The sequence below is a fragment of the Delphinapterus leucas genome, chromosome 17, assembly GCF_059928025.1.
Source record: "Delphinapterus leucas isolate spDelLeu-1000000601 "Yukka" chromosome 17, BTC_Dleu_Yukka2, whole genome shotgun sequence".
In the NCBI taxonomy this organism is placed as follows: domain Eukaryota; kingdom Metazoa; phylum Chordata; class Mammalia; order Artiodactyla; family Monodontidae; genus Delphinapterus; species Delphinapterus leucas.
In genome coordinates this window covers 24,676,288-24,690,658 of record NC_143145.1, presented here as the reverse complement: position 1 = coordinate 24,690,658, position 14,371 = coordinate 24,676,288, and positions in this window count along the sequence as shown.

Below are 14,371 nucleotides of genomic sequence, written 5' to 3'. Positions count from 1 at the left end.
CCTCAGGTGAGCTGGAACCCCTGGTCCAGCTTGAGAGAATTTGCACATCTCTTCACAACCATATTCAGTGACAGGAGGTTACTAGCTTGGTTAGCATGGAATTGGAACACTTCACAGATTAGTAATTTTTTTCCTTTATTTTGGAAGAGGAAGTTTAGTAGCTTATCACTAAGGCCGTCCCACCTCTGCAAGTCTAGAAAATATTCTGGATGTACTCTATTATACAGACGAAATGTTCGACATGACAAAATTATGTACCATAGAGCAGAGCCACCATAGGTTCAGCTTGGATGCTTTTTAAAGTAGTACAGCTCACTATGTTTAATAAATTATCCATACAATGATTATTTCTAAGCTATGTGATTTCCTGCTGTATCTTCCACAATAAGTTAGTGAAAAATACACAAATATATAATTGGTGATCTAAAGTTTTTGGATATAAATTAATTAGGTATCTGTAAATATATACCAAACATAGTGCTTTGGGCTTGTTTAGATTTTAATAAGCTATTTTATTTGGCAATAAAAAGTAGCTGGATATGTTGTTTCTTAGGTCACCCTTAGTTTGTAACAATAAAACCATAAAACTATCTAGAAAAAATGTATATTGCTATTTTAAGTTCCAAGTACATCAAAAAGCTGTTTCATGTCATTAAAGTCCAAATAAGAGACAAGGGATGACGGACAGAAATATCCTGTTATTACTTTATCTGGTTTCTATAATACATTCCTTCAAACACTCCATTATGATGTCACGAAGAGTTAGGAGATATTACAGCATGAGTAGCTGAAGTTATGAATTAAGTTCATAAAATTTAGAATCAGTAGTTTCCATATCAGGTGAGAAATGCATATGATTTATTAGTATTGGTATCTATTATGTAGTCAATACTCTATATTATATTATGGTTACATTTTATAATATATACTATGTTGCTGTATATTATATATAATAATATATTAAATATTTGTATATATACATATATACTTTGTAAATGAATAAACAAATAAGCAAACAAACAGATATTGGCAATGAATACTCAATTGTTTTTTTCCTGATAAATGTGCAAATTTAGAAAGCATGGAGACTTTTGTTCTGTTCTTTCTTGTCTGAAGACCAAAAGCCCAGGCAAAAGCAAATCATCTTGCTCTGTATTTTGTGTTATAGAGTAATGATCAGCAGTAGAATAGCCAAGTCTAAATTTTACCTGTTTATTTTACAGTATATTGGGATGAAAGTCCAAGACATGCAATGAATTAGGGAAGAAATGACACTCATTTTCAGCAATGTGATATGGGGGTTAAAACCAGGTTTCGTATCTCAGCCCCGGAGATTACTAGCTGGGTGAAACGGACAGGGCAATTACTATTACAAGCTTCAGGTTCTTCATCCACAAATTTTACAGGAATTTCAAGATTGTTGTGAGGGTTTTAAAGGTTTTAGCATATATCTTAGAGGGAAAAAGTGATTTTAAGTATTAGGTCTAGGCCCTATATATAGTTTGTTGTGGAGGGATAAAGTAAAGAGTGAGGAGGGGACTGTGGTAGAGAACTTCAGTTTAAAAAAATGAAAATAACAGATGCGATACACGATCTAAAACACAGATAAGATTAAAGGTGTGTTTGGCCAATCAGAAAGGGAAAATTTTAGTTGGAGTGACAGAATTCTTTCCAAGGCATTTATTTAATTTCAGACTTTAAAAAAATTAATTGAAGTATAGTTGATTTTCAACATCGTGTCAGTTTCAGGTGTACAGCAAAGTGTTTCTGTTATACACACACACACACACACACACACACACACACACACACACACACACACATATATATTCATTTTCAGATTCTTTTCCATTACAGCTTATTACAATATATTGAATATAGTTCCCTGTGCTATACAGTTGGTCTTTTTTATCAATTTTATATAAAGGAGTGTGTATCTGTCAATCCCAAACTCCTAATTCATCCCTCCCCCTCCTTCAGCCTTTTAAATCAACTGTGCCTTGGATTCTAGCTTTCACTATATCAGAGAAGAATCTATAGTATACCTTGTTTGGACTTGTATTCCTACTATAAATCTGAGAAAACAAGCCTCACAAACATCAATCACATATGTTATATGGAAGGATAAACCAGAATCTGTCTTCATTCCTGATTCTAATGTACAGGACTAAATTGTGGTATAAGAAAAGAATCTGTTGACAAGGGTCATCTAAAAATCATGAACTATCTCTGAAGAAATGAATAGCTGTTGGTTTAAATTCTCACAGGTCAGGACTAAGGAAAATGCTTCTTTGTAATGCTGATATACTATCCCATAACAAATTAGGTATGGGTGGGGAGGAAATTAATGCCATTTTCTTTATTTCTAATGGAAGAGAACAGCCTCAATTTGGGTCAGTCAATGTTAAGGCCTGAATCCTAAAGGAACATTTTTTTATTTTCTAATAATCCAAGATTGGTTTTTGCTTCCTCTTGAAATGGCAAGGAAGGAAAAAGAGAATTCCAGCATTGGTTATCTTCTTGTGCTCCAATAGTTTACCTGGGAAAGATGAATAAGTGAAATTTTCTAGATCCCTTTAATCCTCACGTTCTCTCAGTATCCAGATTTTTCAGTAATGATCCAGTCTAAATGGAAGTCACTGTCCCTACTCTAAAATGGAATTCTACAACTCTAGTCTGTTACTACCCCTGGTTACCTTATTCTTGTCTATCAATAATGCGCCAACAAAGCAGAAGGATACTCTCTTATAATCATGAAGATAGGGAAGATGTCCCATAATGAATTTAGAAGCACATGTCCTAGTTTAGACAGTCAAGTGCCTTTTACAGTTTTCACTTAAATCAAGTAGAAAAATTCTATGACCATTCCTTTTCAGATGAAGAAAAACTTAAATAGGTTAACTAACTATTCAAAGACACACAGCTAATAATTAGTAAAACAGGGCTTGAATCTAGGCCTGTCAGTTTCCAAAACTTCAGCACTTAAAACTACTACCCCACGCCTCTCTCAGGAATATTGGCCAGAAGGTTCAGCAAGGCCTTAGCCCTTTTCAAAGTCTACTGGGCTTTTTCTCCTATAATGTGACAGATGGCCTATTTGCACAGATGGCCCTCAAATCAGTAGCTATTTACATCTGAGTCTAAGGATTTTATTTAAATTCGTTGTTGCTGAAAGTACATTTATTTACTTAAATGTTGAACTCTTTAGTATACTAAAATAATACATGTAAACCACTCTCCATATGGTCAGAAATTGTGTTATCTTTTATTAAACATTGCTAGCATGTATGCCTAGTGTTTGACAAAAGGTGGATAATCAATAAATGAACATATACATATATTCTTCCCCTGAATGTATACATAAACAAATGATCATCTAGGAGAGAAAAAGAAATATGTGTGTGCATGCATGTGTATATGTGTGTGTGTGAAGGTCGTACTTATTTTAAAGTATAAATATATTAGTCAAAATAGGCAATTTGAAGGCATTCTGTTTGAGCAGAAAACTATTCAAAGTTTAATCATGAACTTTTGTGGAAATCATACGTTAACAGGTAGCAGGTGAAATAAACCAACAAACTCTTCGAATCTAATATTCCAGTAATTTTTTAAAGATACAACATTAGAATTGTTCGAAAATCTTAAAGAAGCTTGAGAAATTACTACAAAAACCACTGGGGTGAGTGGGCTGTCCATACATTGCTGCCATTATAAAAAGGAAAATTTTAAAAGAAAGAATAGGCTAACTATAATACAATTGTATGAATAATAATACACAGATTAAACCACTGTCAAACATTAAAAGCAAGAAAGAATAAAAGTTAAAATGAATGAAGAATAACTTTGAAAATTAGATTTAAAATGCAGATAAAACTCTAAATCAGTAAAATCAGATATTAGGTACATAAGAAAAATAAATTTTTATGTTAGTGTTATTGTTTACATATATACCTATTTTTATAATCATATATAGAAATAAATGCCTCTGTTTAATGATTTTTTACTATTCAACCACTTACAATATATGGAACATTTTCTTAAATTTAACCAAATTATTTTTCTTCTCTGTCTTAGTTCTTAGCTCTTTAGAGATAATGTTTATTCTTTTGAATGTAACTGACTTTAATATATTTTTACAAAGATAGTCACTAAGTCAATATTTCTTTCATATTTTTCTAAATCAATATGTTTAACCACATTCAGATTCATTCATTTGGTCTCTTCTCACAGTTTTTTATTAATCTACTTCATTCCCCATATCTCTGCAAATGTGGAAAACAAAGCTAAAGTTCTAACTGGATTCACATTCTTACACAACTCTACATTAAAGATTTAAAATATTTTTTTCTTATTTTACTTTACCATTTTTATTGAATACTGGTTTCTAACACTATATAAGTTTCATGTGTATAACATTACAGTTCTACTTCTATATAACACAGCATGCTCTCCACCAAAAATTTAGTTTCCATCCATCATCGCACAGTTGATTGACTTTACTCATTTTGCCCTATCCTCACCTCTTCTCCTCTGGTAACCACTACTCAATTCTCCGTAACTACATGTTTGTTTTTGTTTGGTTCATTCCTCTACTTTGTTTTTTTATAGTCAACATATGACTGAAGTCATACTGTATTTTTGTCTTTCTCATTCTAACTTACTTCACTTAGCATAATACTCTCAAGCTCCACCCATGTTGTGGCCAATGACAAGATTTCATCTTTTTATGGCTGAGTAGTATTCCACTATATATAAATACCACATCTACTTTATCCATTTATCTGTCAGCTGGCACTTAGGTTGTTTCCATATCTTGGCTATTGTAAATAATTACTGGATGAACATAGGGGTGCATGTATCTTTTCAATTTAGTGTTTTCATATTCTTTGGATATATACCCAGAAGGAGAATAGCTGGATCATATGATAGCTCTACTCTTAATTTTTGGGGGGACCTCCAGAATGTTTACATAGTGGCTGCACCAATTTACATTCCCACCAACACGTTATGAGGGTTACCTTTTCTCCAAATCCTTGCCAACATTTGTTATCTCTTGCCTTTTTGATAATTAGCCACTCTAACAGATAGGAGGTATTATCTCATTGTTGTCTTGATTTGCATTTCCCAAATAATTAGTGATGTTGAACATCTTTTCATGTGTCTGTTGCCCATCTATATGTGTTCTTTGAAAAATGTCTATTCAGTTCCTCTGTACAGTTTTAATCAGGTGATTCATATTTCTGTTGTTGAGTTGTGTGAGTTCTTTATATATTTTGGATAATAACCCCTTATTGGATATAACATTTGCAAATATCTTCTCCCATTCAGTATGTTGTCTTTTTGTTTGTTGATGGTTTCCTTTGCTGTGTAGAAGCTTTTTTTTTTTGGCCATGCCATGCAGCTTGTAGGATCTTAGTTCCCCAACCAGGGATTTAACATGAGCCCTCAGCAGTGAAAGCTCAGAGTCCTAACCACTGTACCAGCAGGGAACTCCCACAGAAGCTTTTTAGATGATGTAGTCTTATTTGTTCATTTTGCATTTGTTTTTCTTGCCTGAGGAGTCATATCTAGAAAGATATTACTAAGACTGGTGTCAAATAACATACCGCCTACGTTTTATTCTAGGAGTTTTATGATTTCAGGTCTTAACATTCAAGTTTTTAATCCATTTTGAGTTGATTTTTTTGGTTTGAAAGCGTGGTCTAGTTTCATTTTGCTGCGTGTGGCAGTTCAGTTTCCTTAACACCATCTAATTAAACAGACTATCTTTTCTCCTTGTATATTCTTTGCTACGCTTTTGAATACTAGTTGTCCATATATGCATGGGTTTATTTCTTGGCTCTTAATTCTGTTCCATTGATTTATGTATGTTTTTCTACCAGTACCATGCTGGTATTTTTGAATTGAAGTATAGCTGATTTACAATGTTGTGCTAGTTTCAGGTATACAGCAAAGTGATTCATATATATATCTGAATCTCCATAAATACATGTATCCTTTTCCAGATTCTTTTCCATTAAAGGTTATCACAAAATATTAAATATAGTTCTATGTGCTATACAGTAGGTCCTTGTTGTTTATCTACTTTATATATAGCAGTTTATATTTGTTAATCCCAAACTCTCAATTTATCCCTCCCCTATCTTTCCATTTTAGTAACTATGTTTGTTTTCTACGTTGGTGAGTCTAGTTCTGTTTTGTAAATAAGTTCATGTGTATCACTTTTTTAGATTCTACATATAAGTGATATCATATGACATTTGTCTTTCTCTGTCTGACTTACTTCTCTTAGTATGATAATCTCTAGGTCCATCCACATTGCTGCAAATGGCATTATTTCATTCTCTACTATGGCTGAGTAATATTTCATTGTGTGTGTGTGTGGTGTGTGTGTGTGTGTGTGTGTGTAGGTATACATACACACACATATACATATATATACCACATCTTCTTTATCCATTCATCTGTCAATGGATATTTAAGGTTTCTTCCATGTCTTGGCTATCGTAAATAGTACTTCTATGAACACTGGGGTGCATATATCTTTTTGAATTAGAGTTTTGTCTTTTCCAGATATATGCCCAGGACTGGGATTGCTGGATCAAATGGTAGAGACTCTAGTTTTAGTTTTTTTAAGGAAGTTCCACACTGTTCTCCATAGTGGCTGTACCAATTTATGTTCCCACCAACAGTGTAGGAGAGTTCCCTTTTCTCCACACCCTCTCCAGCACTTATTATTTAGACATTTTCATGATGGCTATTCTGACTGGTGTCAAGTGATATCTCATTGTAGTTTTGATTTGCACTTCTCTAATAATTAGTGACGTCGAGCATCTAATCATGTGCCTGTTGGCCATTTGTAGGTCTTCTTTGGAGAAATGTCTATTTAGGTCTTATGCCCAATTCTTGATTGGGTTGTTGTTTTGTGTGTATATATATATATATATATATATATATATATATAGAGAGAGAGAGAGAGAGAGAGAGAGAGAGAGAGAGAGAGCGCTGTATGAGCTGTTTATATATTATGGAATTTAATCCCTTGTTGTTCACATCATTTGCAAATATTTTCTCTCATTCCATAGGTTGTCTTTTCATTTTGTTCATGGGTTCCTTTGCTTTGCAAAAGCTTTTAAGTTTAATTAGGTCCCATTTGTTCATTTTTGCTTTTATTTCCATTACCCTAGGTGGCAGATCCAAATATATATTGCTGCAATTTATGTCAAAAAGTGTTCTGCCTATGTTTTCCTCAAGGAGTTTTATAGTACCCAGGCTTACATGTAGGTTTTTAATCCATTTTAAATTTATTTTTATATATACTATTAGAAAATGTTCTGGTTTCATCCTTTTCTTTCTTTTTTTTAATTGAAGTATATTTAATTTACAATCTTTCAGGTGTACAGAGAAGTGATTGCTACACACATATACATATTTTTTCAGATTCTTTTCCATTATAGGTTATTACAAGATATTGAATATATTTCCCTGTGCTATACAGTAGGTCCTTGTTGTTTATTTAATATATAGTAGTGTGTATCTGTTAATCCCAAACTCCTGATTTCCCTGCCCCCTCTAGTTTCATTCTTTAACACATAGGTGTCCAGTTTTCCCAGCATCACTTACAGAAAATACTGTCTTTTCTCCATTGTATATTCTTGCCTCCTCTGTCATAGATTAATTTACCATACGGAAATGGGTTTATTCTGGGCTTTCTATCCTGTTCCATTGATCTATGTGTCTGCTTTTCTGACAATACCATACTGTTTTGATAACTGTAGCTTTGTAGTATAGTCTGAAGTCCTCTAGCTCTGTTCTTCTTTCTCAAGATTATTTTGGCTATTTGGGCTCTATTGTGTTTCCCTACAAATTTTCAAATTATTTGTTCTAGTTCCGTGAAAAATGCCATTGGCAATTTAATAGGGATTGCACTGAATCTGTAGACTGCCTTAGGTGGTATGGTCATTTTAACAAAAGTGATACTTCCAATGCAAGAACATGGTATATCCTTCCATCTGTTTGTGTGGTCTTCGATTTCTTTCATCAGCATCTTATATTTTTGGAGTACAGGTCTTTTGCCTCCTTAGGTAGGTTTATACCTAGGACCTAGGTATTTTACTCATTTTGATGTGATAGTAAGTGGGATTCTTTCCTTAATTTTTCTTTCTGATATCTTGTTGTTAGTGTTTAGAAATACAACAGATTTCTTTATATTAGTTTTGTATCCTGCAACTTTACCAAGTCCACTGATAAGCTCTAGTAGTTTTCTGGTGGCATCTTTAGGATAGTCTATGTATAGTATCACATCATCTGCAAAGAGTGACAATTTTACTTCTTTTCCAATTTGGAACCTTTTATTTCTTTTTCTTCTCTGATTGCTCTGGCTAGGACTTCCAAAACTATGTTGGATAAAAGTGGCAAGAGTGGGCATCCTTGTCTTGTTCCTGATCTTACAGGAAACGTTTTCAGCTTTTCACTGTTGAGTATGATCTTAGCTGTGGGTTTGTCACATACAGCTTTTACTATGTTGAGGTATGTTCCCTCTATGCCCACTTTCTGGAGAGATTTTATGATAAATGGATGTTGAATTTGATCAGAAGTTTTTCTGCATCTATTGAGATAATCATATGGTTTTGATTTTTCAATTTGTTAATGGGGTGTATCACAATGATTGACTTGTGGATACTGAAAAATCCTTGCATCCCTGGGATAAATCCCACTTGATCATGGTGTATGATCCTTTTAATGTATTGCTGAAGTTGGTTTGCTGGTATTTTGTTGAGCATTTTTGCATCTATGCTCATCACTGATGCTGACCTGTAATTTTCTTTTCTTGTGTTATCTTTGTCTGGTTTTGGTATCAGGGTGATGGTGGCCTCATAGAATGAGTTTGGAAGTGTTCTTTCTTCTTCAATTTTTGGAATAGTACCAGAAGGATAAGTGTTAACTCTTCTTTAAATGTTTGGTAGAATTTTAGTGGGGCCTGGTCATAAGGTGACTGGTTACAGAAACCTAAGGAGCCCCAGGGCTAGTTCTGGCTTACTGGTGGGCAGAGTCCACCCCTGATTTGGGCTGTTGCCCACCCCCTGGCAGGTGAAGCCAGATCCTAGAGTTAGTGCTGGAGTACTGGCAGGCAGAGCTGTTCCTGGAGTCTGGCTGCAGGCAGGGCTCAGGTATCCCAGAGGTCTTTTCAGATCACTGAGGGTGAGGAAGGGTATCCCGGTTCCTGACACAGTTGGATATGAGGCCTGGTGTGTCCCAAAGGTTGCACTGGCCTGTTAGTGGGCAGGACCAGGGCCCAGCTAGTCCAAGGGCAGGGTCTGGACTGCATTGGTGGACTTGTTCCATCAGCTCTGGGATCATAGTTTTCTTGCTTCTGGTGTCTGCTCCCTGGTGGGTGAGGCTGGCCAGAGTTTTGTGCAGTCTTCCTTATGGTAGGGGAGCTGGGTCTTGGCCCTCTTGTGTGCACGGCTGTGTCTCGGGGCATGTCTGGAAGTGGGTGCGGGCTCAGGAAGTCTTTAAGCACCCTGTCTGCTGATGGGAAGGGCTGTGTCCCCGCCCAGTTAATTTGGCCTGAGGTGTACCAGCACCAGTGTTTACAGATTATTGAGTGAGGCCAGGTCTTGGCACTAGTGAGCCAAGATGGCAGCCATCAGGAGCGTTCGTGAGGTTGAATGTTCCTAAATATGTCTGCCACAAGTGTCTATATCCCCAGGGTAAGACACAGCCACCTGTCTCTCCAGGAAACTCTCTAAAACCAGCAGGTAAGTCTGGCTCAGGCTCCTATCAAATTACTGCTTTTGCCCTGGGTCCCGGTACGTGTGAGATTTTGTGTGCACCCTTTAAGAGTGAAGTCTCTATTTACCCTAGTCCTGTGGGGCTCCTGCAATTAAGCTCTGCTGGCCTTCAAAGCCAAATGCTCTGGGGGTTCATCATCCCAGTGCCAGACACCTGTGTGGGGAACCTGACATGGAATTCAGAACTCTCACTCCTGTGTAAGAACTTCTGCAATATAATTATTCTCTAGTTTGTGGATTGCCCACCAGAGGGATATGGGATTTGATTATATCACGAGTTTCCTCCGACTACCTGTTTCATGGTTGCTTCTATGTATCTTTAGTTGTAGAAGATCTTTTCTGGTAGGTTCCAGTCTTTTTTCATTGATAGTTGTTCTGTAGATTGTTGTGATTTTGGTCTGCTTGTGAGAGGAGATGAGCTCAGTGTCTTTCTACTCTGTCATCTTGGCCATTCTGTCTCAGATTTTTTAAGGTTAATTTCAGAAGTGGTTTCAAAATTTCCCCTCCTCCTCCAGGCACTCCTCCCAACATGCAGTGCCAGGCCAGCCACTCACTGAATCCAATACCATGCTGTTTTGATTACTATGGCTTTGTAATATAGTTTGAAGTCAGGGAATGTAATAATTCTAGCTTTGTTCTTTTCTCTCAGGATTGCTTTCACTATTTGGGGTCTTCTGTGGTTCCATATAAAAAATTTAGCATTTTTTGCTCTATTTCTGTGAAAAATGTCCTTGGAATTTTGAAAGGGATTGCACTGAATCTATAGATTGCTTTAGGTAATATGGACATTTTAACAGCATTAATTCTTCCAATCCATGAACACAGATTATCTTTCAATTTCTTTGTGGCTTCTTCAATTTCATTCAACAATATCTTCTTCAATTTCTTTCCACAATGTCAAAACCTGTACAGTTTTCAGTATACAGGTCTTTCACCACCTTGGTTAAATTTATTCTTAGGTATTTTTTGTTGTTGTTTCAATTGAAAATGGAATTGTTTTCTTAATTTCTCTTTCTGTTAGCATACAGAAACACAACAGTCTTTGTATGTTGATTTTGTACCCTGAAACTTTACTGTATCCATTTATTATTTCTAACAGTTTTTTCGTGGTGTTTTTAGGGTTTCTATATATAAAATCATGACATCTGCAAATAGTGATAGTGTCTAGTGTTGTAAAGTTCGGTTAGAGGGCTGGGACTGTAGGCACCACCTCTGCTGTTCTCTTGATTCCACTTTCTCTATGTGTTCTAGTCTACCCGCCTTTAGATATATAGATGTGTGGAATTATCTGGTGTACTGGTGTTTTGGGAACAGGTACCTTTGTTGCACCATGGATATTTTATTGGTTGTAGATTAAAGGGAAAAGACAAAGGTATATTTTCACTCCACCATGTTGCTGACGTCAGGCTAAAACTATTTTTCTATTTATCATCTTATACAATTTATAATTTATCTGTTGCTGGTGTGGTTTCCTACTGTATTGTTCCTGTTTCGTATATGTAAGTCATCACTCAACCACTCCCATCCCTATCTGTGAACTTCTTCCTATAAAACATCTTTTCATTTTCTGAGGGATTATCAGAATTTTCAAGTGCTAACTTCTATTTCCACTTTTCAAGGATATTAGTGCTTTATTCCATTCATCTGTGTTTATATGTTATGAACCAATTTATTTTCACTTAACTGGCAAAACTATATATATATATATATGTATATGTATATACATATAAAATCAGGCAGTATACAGTGTTTACAAACACAAGAAACATTTATTAAACAAATAGTATGCTAAAACATTATAAGCAATGATCTACAAATATAAAAACTGCTCTTAAGGAAACAGGGAGACCTACATCATTAATAATTTGTGGCTAAAATGTCAGAAGAGAATTTTAATGAGTTACTGAAGAGGTAAGAACTCTTTAAAAACTGTCTGAATGTATAACTCCTAGCTGAATAAGTCATTAGTTCAGTTAACTGCCAGAATATTCAACTTTTGGTAAATTGGTAAATATTACTCAGGTATGAACAAGTACGTATTCCTGGTTCATCTCACAGTCAACTATGTCCTTAGTACAATGCAAGATTCTGGTGTGAGTATCACCAAAAAACAATGATTACATTACTTCAGACAAAAGAAAAAACATAAACACATGGCCATCAGTATTATCAATCCATACTGAACACAGAATTGTATAGAACTGACCGAAATTGCAGAATACAGATTTAAGAAGAATGTGCCAGTTTTTAAAGTTGGGAAAGTGATGAAATTTTTATACTTTAAAGCCTTGAAAGACAAAATGTATCTTGGTTGCATACATTATTAACACAGTTCCAGGCAAAATGGACTGAGAAATACATGTATATTAACAGAAAATTTTATAGCAGAGAGAAACATTCAAAAATTATAATTTATTTTTGCGCTTTTCTAATATTTCACAAAATATTTCCTATATGACTTTTTTTCTTCTAAATTCAGCACCAGGAAAAGAGTGGTAGATGTGAGTTTATACATGGTGTGCTTATGATTTGAAAGCGTTAATATGGCTCTTCAACTTGAATAAACGGCCTGAGTAAATCTCATATACCATTTTCCTAAAATCACCCGGGCAACATTCTGCTTCAATGGTTTAAATGTACCCTGGTAGTTTAAAACATAATTGCACTTCTCTGGACACCTAATTGACTACAAGGGACTGACTCAGGTACTTTAAATACAATTTTATTACTTTAATTATTGTCCAGTGAGGTGTTCCAAAGTTTTAAAACAAACTGCTCATGTGAAATTTTGTTTCCAGGAAAAAAGAAAAAAAAAATGCTATCTGAAGTAAATTTGTTTTTTTTAAATAAAATTCCAGCTTTACAGAAGATAAAGTGAAACATTTTGGGTGAATTTCAGTAAAATAATCTTTATTGATAAGGCTTATTTAGTGAATGTGATTCTCATTGTCAAACAACAAATGTGAGTATTTGGAAAACTGAAAATAATAATAATAGCTAAACTGTATTGAGCAAAGTAGGCCCATGCTGAGGTCTCCTGGGTACAATTTCATACTCCCATTAGGTGGGCATTCACATTATGTTCATTTTAGAGATAAGGAGAATTAAGTATAGAAAATTTAAGTATGTTGTTCGAGGCCAGACAGCTGGAAAGCAGTGGAGCTGGGATTCAAAGCAAAGTTCTTTGGTGCCAGTGATTTTGACCATTACATTATAAACAAAATCAAGACTAAAATATCAGTAACTGCAATGGCAACACCATTTCCTGCTTACTATGTGTGACACATATAGTTTTATAATAACTGATAAATGTTTTATACATTATCTTATCCACATAATAAACCTTCTTCTCTCCACATTTTTACTTGGTGCACAGGAGAGGAATCACGTCCCCTGACACTTTGGATTAGAGTTTGCTAAGGTACCATCACAATGTACCACACACTGAATGATTTAAATGACAAAAAATATATTTTTTTCACAGTTCTGTAGGATAGAAGTCTAAGATCAAGATATCAGCAGTATTGGTTCCTTCTGTGTGATGTCAGAAAGAATGTGCTGCATGCATCTCCCCTAGCTTCTGGTGATTTCCTAGAAACCCTTGGTGTTCCTTGGCATGTAAAGGCATCACCACAATCTTTGCCTTCATGTTCACAAGGCATTCTGCCTGTGTGTGTCTCTGCCCAAAGTTCCCTGTTTTATAAGGACACAGTCATATGGGATTACGGTCTACCTAATGACCTCACTTTAACATGATCATCTGCAAAGACACTATTTCCATCCAAAAAAGTTCACATTCACAGGCTCTAGGGCTTAGGATTTCAACAAATAAATTTCGCTGGGATACAGTTCAACCCGTAACACAGGTCCTGTACTCCCTACCACTTATTTTCAGTTCTCCTGAAAAAAAGATAAATGCTACTAATATGAGTGATGAGACCCAGAGCCATTTTTACATCATTTCTCAACAATGGGCAGGATAATTGACTTAAAGGTCTACAACCAGCCTTCATACACTCCCTGTTTCTTTCCATGTGGTAAACACACCTAGCCCTTAGGACTGAGCCAGCCATCATCTTTGTGAGCGTGATTAGAAAAGTCAACTGACATTCTTCTCCACAAAAGCAATTTTGTTTTGTAGAAATACAAATTAAGAATCATGTTAGACTTTTAGAACTAAGCCTCCTGTGCCAGAAAGTTCCCTGTTACACCTGCAAACAGCTGGGTCTTTCTTAAATGTTAAACAAAAATAGCATAATTTATTTTCTGTTTGAAACTGTTGATCCTGCTCTTGATGGCTTTGTGGCTGGCAAATCCAGAGTTGAAAAAGTGTGAATTGAAAAATTCTAGCAAGAAAAACCCACCCTTAAACCTTGACAGGTATGATTTGGGTCTCACTGTTAATGCTATTTTACAGATAAGCAAACAGTACAAAGGTCTCAAGCAAACAAATGAACAAACAAATAGAAGGAAGAGTAGAGAAGACAAAAGACTTTTCTGATATTTATGCCCTTCCTCCCTGTCAAAAGGACCAAATAAAATAAATTTTATTTAAGTTCCTTAATTTATTTCACAAT